The sequence below is a fragment of the Mauremys reevesii genome, linkage group 2 (assembly GCF_016161935.1).
Source record: "Mauremys reevesii isolate NIE-2019 linkage group 2, ASM1616193v1, whole genome shotgun sequence".
NCBI classification, from domain to species: Eukaryota; Metazoa; Chordata; order Testudines; family Geoemydidae; genus Mauremys; species Mauremys reevesii.
This window is the reverse complement of record NC_052624.1, coordinates 204,732,382-204,742,830: the sequence shown is the minus strand read 5'-3', so window position 1 is coordinate 204,742,830 and position 10,449 is coordinate 204,732,382.

Here is a 10,449-nt window from a genome sequence, read left to right as displayed (position 1 = left end):
TCTGGAGCATGGCCAATTCCTGCCCCAGCATTGACCAGGCTGTTTCCCATTCACTGCCTCCACCCTAAATCATACTAATTCTTGTTCCAGTCCTATAGACTGAGCAATAATATTCTGCCAGTAGGTGCTTATATCCTCTAGCTCTTGTCCGTACTTTTTAGCTGATCCTGTAGGCGCTGAAGGTTGCTGAGAGCTTCTTCTCAGTTGCACTCTGCCATCTCTACTTGAGCTTCCTGCTCTAACCCCTCTTTTTCCAGTCAACCAATGGTCTCCTCCATCTTCAGTTGTTACTCTACTTTTCCCCACATTAGGACCAGTCTCTCCCCAGGATCAATGACCATGGAAGATTCTTGACTACCCTGATATGTAACTGACTTCTTTGACCCTGGGCACCCAGCTCAACCTCTGCTGTGGGATAGACATGTCTCACCATGTATATATGAGACATGTACACTAGTCCATCTTTTTTGCCAACATCTCATCTTCCCAGACATAGGTGCACCCACAACCTGAGTCCATGAGACCTCCTAATGGCCCTCCTCCCAGCCTGACTGGTACTATGTACAGCTGAGTCCCAGTGCCATTCAGAGTGGTCCCCAGGCCACAAGCCTGGCTGTAATAACAGCCCAGGTAATCACATTTCATTTTCAGATATTCTTATCTAATATGCCCATGCTTGCCACATCTAAAGCACACCATGGATTTCCCTGGCTGCCCTCAGAAGTGCTTCTGCTGGACTGTGGCACTGCCTGGGGCCCTGGTAGATCCTGTGCATACCCCTGTTTTGGGCTATTCAGGATCCTTTCCAATTGGAAACTTCCCTGCAACTCCACCTGCTCTGGTCTCTCCCAATGGGCCACTCTTAGTCTGCAACGTCATTCAGCCTGCTCATCTCCTTTGTCCTCAAAGAAGGTTTCTGCCCATTTTACTACCTCACCCACTTCCTTACCCAAGGCTCCCAAGGGAAGGACCTTCAAGAATTGTTCCAACTAATCTCAGGACATAGCTATGAGGTCCTGTAATCTTTAAGCCACTAGCCATGGTTGTGCTCCCTCCCTCCCCCCCCCCCCCGGAATGGTTTGACCCGAAAGCAGTGCCTGTACACTGGTGGAGTAAGCTGGAGAGTCTAATGGCCCAGCAACTTCTGAAATCACTCCTGTTGCTGGAAGTGGATCTCCTGCCACTGCTGTTGAGTGGCAAATTATGCCTCTTGTTGCTTCTGCAGGCTCTCCATCAGTTGCAGGAGCATAGCCTAGGTTGATTCCTGCTGCCTCTGTAAAACAGCTATCTGCTGCTGTTGTGCTGTGTCTGCTGCAGCAGCACCATCAACAACAGGCATATCACCTCCTTCATCTTCCTTGATCACGGAACCACACATGGTCAGTCAATGCTTGGAGGCTTCAATTTCCCTCAATTCCAGGGGCTAATCAATTGCCTGCATTCTCCACCATGTGTAACAAGGCAGGGCTTCTCCCCAGTTTGCAAAGGATCTACTGCCACACCCACAGTCTCTTTTAGGCAATTTTATTTCTCAAATATAGGCAAAACAAACAAAAATGGTTCTTCAACTCACCTTGGGCTACAATACCCAGGGGCGGCTCTAGGCACCAGCAAACCAAGCTGTTGCCTAGGGCGGCCAAATCTAGGGGGCGGCACGCTGGGCCGGTGGACCTGCCGCAGTCATGCCTGCGGGAGGTCCACCGGAGCCGCGGACGACAGGACCTGCCGCAGGCATGACTGCGGAGGGGGGCTCGTCCCGCGGCTCGGCTGGACCTCCCGCAGGCATGACTGCGGCAGCTCAAGCGGAGCCGCCGGACCGTGCCCGTGCCTGCGGCAGGTCCGCTCGTCCCGGGGCTCCGGTGGACCTGCCGCGGGAGCTCAACCGGAGCCGCGGGAAGAGGGGACCCGCCGCGGGACCGAGGAAGGGCGGCGCAGCGCTCCGCGCTGCTTGGGGCAGCCTAATTTCTAGAGCCGCCCCTGACAATACCCATTTCTTCTCAGGCTCTCACTGCCTCCCCTTCCAAGAGACTCTGGCAGGCCTTCTTCCTGCAGCTTCTTAGCTCTGGCTCACGGGGTCTCCCTTTTCCTCAGCCTCAGGTGCCCTCTTTTAAAGCCTAATCTGGGTCAGCTGATGTGACACAGGAGCACTGGCCCCACTCCCTCTTAAAAGGCTAGTGTCTTCCCTCTGACAGTGCATTAGCTGGATATCTCTACTAAAATAATCATCCATCATCTTCAGTGGTGGTAATACTAATATTAGAGTACCACATAAAGCAGCAAACAAGGATCAGGGTCACATTGATCTAGACACTGTACAAAAAAAGTGAAAAAGACAGGTCCTGCCCCGGAGAGCTCAGACTCTAAGATTATGACAAGATACAAGAGGTAGCAGAAACAGACAAGATTGTGGGTTTGGAGAATTAGATAACCATAAAACAAGTACATTTTACATCATCAACAATGGTTGCGACTTGTCACCTGCCCAGCAGTGAAAGAGTTAACAAATGCTGATCTCATATCTCATACATATTGTCCTGTAATAACAGAGAAAAGGTTTGAGGTGCCACTTAGCTAGATCTTATTGGCTGAGCTGGAGAAAAAAAAAAGCTTAGTGCACCATTGTCTGTTGGGTGGATAGTAGCAGAGAATGTTTGAGTATTAATAAAATGTTGATTAAGAAGTAATATACTACTGGTGTGAGGGGAAATGAGCAAGCACGCTTAGCACATTAGTAATATGTATGTTGACAAAACTGGTCTATTCGTAGTCCACAAATAAAAAGTCTGGCATAAAATTAAAGCAATTACATTACAGCATAATATAAGTAGCCCCTTGCTAAAGTCTGTGTCAGGTAGGTAATTTCAGTCCACATAAAGGTGAAAGATTGAAATATAGTGTAAAATATCTACTGTCACTTACCAAGTGTTTAATGATTTGGCTCCTAAATGAATTCATAACATCTACTCTAATTGCATCTGCTCCTTGTAAACCCATCCCCTCATAGTCTGAAAAGGATGGGTTGCAGAGTAAAAGAAATTCCCTAATACTGAAAGACCACTTTTTATAGTGAAGAGCTTTAGAATGCTTAATTGCTTTTCCAGCTTCATCTCCACTAGTTATAGAAATCTTTTCATTCCCCTGGAGCTAACCTTGTCATGGCAATTGCTTCTGCTATCACAAGTGAAGTAGGATGTCAATTTGGAATTCCAAGTTTTTTAAAATCATTAAAATGAAAGCTGTATCTAGTGGTTCTTTCTGGAATCTGTTTGTTTTATTTTCTAGTTGGTCATCTTCCAAACCTCTTTTGGTTTTTTTATGCAAATCTTTCTTTTCTATGAAAGACATATGGTTGGACAGATTATCTCAGATCCTCCAGCTGATCTCAACTCCTTTTCTTCCATAACCCCCAAATTCAGTCCTTTTTCTCATCTGTGACTCCACATTCCAGGATTCTTTGCACCAGGACTTGTGCTTTAAGGCCACTCTGTCTTCTTTCTTCCAGGCTACAGTAGGTAAAATTCACTTTCACTTCCAAGCCCAAACTTGGAAATAGAATCCATACTCTCCCAGCCCCAGCCCTTCATTTCAGCAAATGAAACAGTGCTATTTACTTGAACTACAGTGGAAGTAAAAATACATTTCCATCCAGTTCACAAGGCTCTTGAAGGTCCCATTTTAAAGTAATTGAAACAATAAATATTGAGCAAAGAGTTAATCTAACACAGATCTCTGATGCCTTTTGCCAGCTCTTGTTTTTCTAGAGGTCACCTGTCCAAGTATTAAACATACAGTTAGGCAACTATTGTGCAGACCATAGTAGAGTTGTGCACTGACTCGGAGACCTGATTTACTCTCAGGTTTTGTACCAGTATTCCTATGTTGGTTTGTCTACTGAAATAGTTATACTGCATCCACACTAAAGGTATTGTACCACTTTAAGACCTGGTCTACACTTAAAAGATTTGCCAGCATAGCTACAGCAGTTAGGGGGTTGAGTTTTTGACAACACAGTATAGTAAAAGCTCCAATGTACACACAGTTATACCAGCAAAAAAGTGCTTTTAGCAATAGAGCTTATTTCCTTTGGGCAACTTGTATAAACTGTACCAGCAAAAGGACCCTTTAGCTTATATAAACTGTGCCTATGCCAGCAGAAATTTTATAAGTGGTATGACAAGGCCTAACTGATCCATACAGCTAAATCAATACAACTTTTGGATGTAGACAAATCCTTAACACATGGATTCTTCCAACTTTGGCCCTGTCTGCATGACAGACTTTTGCCAGCATAGTTATGCTGGTCAAGAATATGACAAGACATGATCTCTGACCAACATAGCTGGGCCAGCAAAAGCCCATAAATGCATCTATGCCAGGAAAAATGCACTTTTGTCCGTATAGCTCATTTCATTTGCTGGGGGAGGTGAGCTGAAATAAACTATGCCAGGGAAAGCGCAGCTTGGCTGGTATAAACTGCATTCATAGTAGGAGCATTTTACCAGGATACTATACTGGCAAAGTGCTCCTAGTGTAGACCTGGCCTTTGCCTGAGCAGATTTTCATCACCAGTAGGATGTGTTTCCATCTGACACCATTTTTCCCATACTATATATACTGTAATCTGGTATTTTGAGCTTCTTTGCTGAAGCCAGAAGGGAAAGCCCCAACTATCTTAAAGGTGACATCAGTAGTTCTGTCAGCAGCAGAAATTCCCAGCAGCCAATGCTTCTCTCTGAAGTCTGAATGGCACACCTTTTGTGACACAATGATTTATTTCCATCTGCCCTAATTTGCTCCTGGCAAAGCATCTTTTATGTGACACTGCTATATCCTGCCAAATTTCCAGGTCTTACTCTTTTGTATGACCTCCTATCTTTAAAATCAGCATATTTTTGTCCTTCATCCCTAATTCGTGATACACAAGGCTGATTCAGTGGTTTACACTTTTGAGTAAAGAGGAACATGGTACTATGCCTTGTTTGGAAGATCCTTTGCCTGCAAAGTGAGTCCTTGGCTCCTTTACTGTGAGCAGTGGGGTGCATGTGACAGGTTCAGGGAGCTTGGGGCTATGAATTCCTGGTCTTGCTCTCTATCCTTGTGGCACTCCCTTCCCCTCCTCCATCTCTGAATAACTCCCTTCATGTCCTCAGCTGGACATCAAAACCATGAGAGACTCAAAGGATACCTTTGACCTGAGCATTTATTTGAGCCCATCCTAGAGGGAGCAAGAATGCTTTCTTGTCCTGGATGTCTAGTTGTCCAGGCCATTATTGTGGTGTTTCTTCCAGCCCTTATGTCCCAGCACTGCTTGGGATTATGTTCAATGTTAACCATGGCCAGCTTCTGGGAGTATTTGGTACACAGTGAGTTTTCCCACCTCATAGAATTGGCCTCTGCCTGGCTCACTTTATCTTCCCAGGAACTAATGAGAGTCTTCATGCCAAATGGCAGCGTGATTGAATAACTCCAAAGAATATATTGGAGCAGAACAAAGTGGTGAAAGTGTGCACGGGATTTTGACACAGAAGTGAATGATAACAACCAAGCACACAATAATTGTTTGAGCAGTACGGTGCATTATTTATAGGTGAGGGACTTCCTGTACACTTGCCCCTTAAGATCTGGGCAGGTAGAAAAAAGTACACAGGTATCCCTTCCCATTAGGGACACTGAAGCCTGGGCAAGAGCATTGTGGGATGGAAGTGGGATGTTGCCAAGTGCTTGCAACACCTGAAATTTCCATCCACACTAACACTGTAATGGTGCAAAGTAAGTTTGCAAGCAGAAATACAGACAGGACTTCTTCAGAAGTTCCCCAACTACAACCATACTGGCAAAACTTGAGCAACGTCAGCAGCACACTTGTGTGTCAACACAAAATGTTTTTAAAATACAGCAGGCGTCTGAGCTGGTTGTGATAAGGGTTCACCCACCACTACCACCACCACCAGTGTAGGCAGTCCTTTGAAGGGTATTCCTGTGAGAAACAGCTTGTGAGATTCTATAATAATACACTTCTATTCAGAGGCAGATCTGTCTCCATAGGAAAAGATGATATCCTGCTCAGGGTATAGTACATGCATGCTGACAGCATTGTTAGAATACAGTGCTGTACCAGAAAGACAATTGATCCCATAAAACATCTGTCAGTAAAGAGATACTGAATGGATTATTATGACAATGAAGAAAATATGAAAAAAACGGGAAGATTTGGGCAAGGAATGATTTCTATGACCAGGCAAGTGTCTCTGGCCACAGTTGCTCCTTCCCATCTTGCTGGGTATCTCACTGCTGGCTAAGTCTCTTTCTGCTTAGGTAACTCTAGGGGTGGTGGAGGGTTAATGATGCTTGTTATAATTCATCCCTTAAGGGCCAGATTCAAAGTCACTGGAAGCACTACATAGACTTCAAGGGACTTTGGATCAGGCCCTGATACAAGATGTAGGAGGTGAGATTGTTTGATCCTGCCTTTCACCTTGCCTCCATTAGCTTCAAGGAGCAATGGTGCTGCTCTTCTTGCTTCACACCTTCAGGAGCTGGGTTACTTTGTGAAACCACCATGGCTCCCATGAGTGGAGCGAGTTCATGGGGGTGGGGAGGAGTTAATAACCATTGTCTCTCCACCACCACCACTGTCTTTTAAAAAACTATACAACTATGAGGTAATTATTAACCCTGAAACTCACTGTTTTAAAAACCTGGGTAGGGAATTTTCCAACAAAATATTTTAGTCTTAGAAAATGCTGATTCATTGAAACCAAAACTGTTTGTAGCTGGTTTTGACAAATCTCCTGACTAGAAAAATGTTTAAAAGACAAAAGTTGCAACATTTTCAAAACAAGTTTTGGTTTTTTAAATTTGAAATAACTTTAGTTGAATTATGTAAAAAATTATTAAAAAGCCAAACTCAAAATGAAATGTTTTGAAATCATTGAAACAACATATTTTGATTGACCCCGATCCAGAAAAAAAATCAGATTATTGGTTTGTGAAAAGATTTCAGATTTCAACTTTTCAGCCTGATTCAGGATGGACAAAATGCTTGAAATCTTTAAAATCCTCATGGGATGGAAACCTTTATTTTCCACCCAGCTCTACTATTCTCCCACATGAGAGTCAGGACAAAATGGACAATGTGACTTCATTTTAAGGAATTGTACCTTGTTTTCCCTCCTATATCTTCCTTTTATTGTATTAATTGGTAATCTTTTTAATCAGAATGAGATGTAAGTGCCTATTCACAAATTCCAATTTTGCTCTATCCACATTGTTCTCAGAGCTCACTTGCTGATTTCTAACCTAGTATTCTATTATTGTCAAGGAAGAGGGCCAGGGCAAAATTTATAACAGCATTCCAAAGAGAATGCTGGTCTCATAACAAACACAAATTGTTAGCATTTATCATCATGTGATGTAATCATATAAAAGCTTTTCCATCCTCATTCCCATAAGGTACTGTTTGTTATATTGCATTATAATGATAAATGACAAAATCTTTTGCATGACATTTTAAGCTATTACAAAATTCTAAAGGGAATGCTACTGTATAATGCTACTGGAGCCTTTTGATCTAAGAACCCACAGCTGAAAGACATGATCATAAGTCTTAAGCTGTCAGCAACTTAACTTCACAACATTTACTTCTAGAAAAACAGTTTTCTTTAAACATGCTCTTAACACTAGGTAGTAAACTATATTCATATTACTGAGGTATCTGAATGGAAAATATGAATGGGGAAATGTTGGCTTTTAGAATATTGTATTTAGGAAAAAAAGAGCCCAATTAGAGTTATCAGTACAATAATGGTTACAGGCTAAAAGCAATGGACAGCTATTGATCTACAAGGCATTCATTTGCTTTTTGTTTGTTTTAATTTCAAATCCATTCCATTCCATCTTTAACTCCTGGGAAAGCCAATAGCAGTCAAGGTACTCAGCCACTCATATATCTGCTCAGGACCAGCCCCTGCCACTGTTTTCAATAGAGAAAGCAGAAATTGTCCCTCAGGTTATAAGAATAGACTTTACCATAACAAATATTGTTTTCCCTATAGCATTCTAGTGACTTCAGAATTGCTGTGGTCTATTTGCAAAAATGAGCCTGTGAAATTAAGATGTGACATATGGTACAGAGGTTAGAAAAATCAAACAGATTAGCATAAGATTTGCCACATAATTGAAACTATCCTTTTTGAGGAAACTGAGGAAACCCATATGCAAAGACTGAAAGACCTCTGCATATCACTGTTAAACCTCAGAGATCCTAATTCATTTTAAGAACATGGGGCCTGATTCTCTTCTAACTTTACACCAGCCTTTCACTGGGGTAGCTCCATTGAGTTCAATGGAATCATTTCTGGTTTACATCACTGTAAATGGGAGGTGAACCAGGCTCTAAGACATTATTCTTTCCCATATTTGTGTCCTAATTACAGCAAATGATACAGTGTTCAAGTGGTTGACCTCCTTTGAACTTTGATAGTTTATTAAAATTAATAGAAATACATTAAATATATTAAAATTGAATTGAAACAGGTAGATTTTCTTTGGCTTCCATTGAAATATAGTCCATAGATTCTGCACGTTTTTTACATTTTGCTTAATTAAACATATAGTAGGACTAATTAGCCCTGAATTTACACTTATTTCAGCTTTTCACAAGATTAAAATGGGAAGGTATCATAACACAGACCTCTCCGTATGACATTGGGCCTGAATCTGCCATTAACTTTCATGGATGTGCATTTAACTCAGGGCATGATTTGACTTAAAGCACTGTGAATTCTGCCACTGGTGTTATAATTTAGGGAAATAAGCAGTTAATGTTGGGTGTTCTGGCCTCTTATTACTAGGGGAAAAGAAAAGAGCAGGTTACACATTCTTCCCCTGGGTAAATATTTCAAACAACTCAATTTTGAAACAGGTGAGCTATAAATTGCACAACTCTCCATTAAGCAGAATGAATGGCATTTGACTCTACAGCATAAGAGGTTATGGGCTCAATTTTGTGAGGTGTTGAGCATCCTTAACACCCAGTGAAGCCAAGATAAGATGAAGGTGCTCAGAATCTTTATTAAGTGCTCATTATTTCCTCAGATTGGGCCCTTACCAAACATCTCCTGCCATCTGTCATAGATGTTTTTAATACCCAGGAAAACTGCCACATTGACAACACTAGCAACTGAAGTCCTCCAGCAATAGAAGCAGATGTCCTATAGTTGTTTGCCTCCCACTGACCTGCCAATGTCTCTAGAAGGGACCATCATGATCATCCAGTCAGATCTCCTGCACATTGCAGGCCACAGAACTTCACCCACTCTCTCCTGTATTAGGCCCATAACCACTAGCAGGGTTACTGAAGTCCTCAAATCTACTATTTACTCTAGTTCTAACTAGCAAGTGACCCATGATCCGTGCTGCAGAGGAAGGCAAAAAAAATCCAGCATCTCTGCCAATCTGACCTGGGGGAAAATTCATTCCCAACCCCAAATATGGTGATCAGTTAGACCCGGAGCATGTGGGCAAGACCCACCAATCAGACACCTGGGAAAAAATTCTCTGTAGTAATTCAGAACCCTCCCTATTTAGTGTCTCATTTCTGGCCATTGGAGATATTTGCCAATAGCAGATGCAGATGGACCATATACCATTGTAGGCAACCTCATCCTACCATTTCCTCCACAAACTTACCAAGCTCAGTCTTAAAACAAGTTAGGTTTTTTTCCCCCACTAATCCCCTTGGAAGGCTGTTCCAGAACTTCATCCTTCTGATGGTAAGAAATTTTCATCTAATTTCAAGCCCAACTTATTGATTGCCAGTTCATAACCATTTGTTCTTTCACCAACATTGACCCTTAACTTAAATAACTCGTCTCCCTCTCTGGTGTTTATACCTCTGATATATTTTTCTAGAGAACAAGCATATATATCCCATCAGCCCAGGGATGAAAATAACATTCAACACTTACCAGTACGGGGTCCGGCTCCAGCCCCCAAAAGGGGAGGGCCCTCAGGCAGAAGGGAGCCTGTGGGGGGGTCAGCATCCCCCAGACAGCCCATCTGCACTGCCTGGCCCGTGCCGCCCAGGGCTCCAGCGGCAATTTAAAGGGCCCGTGGCTCTGGCCACTGCCACAGCAGCGCTTTAAGCAGGGTCCTTTGCCACAGCAGCCCCTTAATGTCACTGCCCCTTTTGCACACACACCCCTGTCGGCAGCCCTGCCAGTAGGGACCTGGCAGGGCCACCAATGGGGAGGCGCAAAAGGGGCAGCGATGCTTTAACATTAGCTGGGTACAGGACACTTTTTACCAGCCCGTACTGGCTTACTTTCACCCCTGTATCAGCCTTCACTTTAGTGGCTAAACAAGCCAAGCTTCTTAGGTGTCCTCTTGTAAAGTAGGCTCTCCATTCTTCTGATCATCCTAATAGCCCTTCTCTGTACCTTTTCCAGT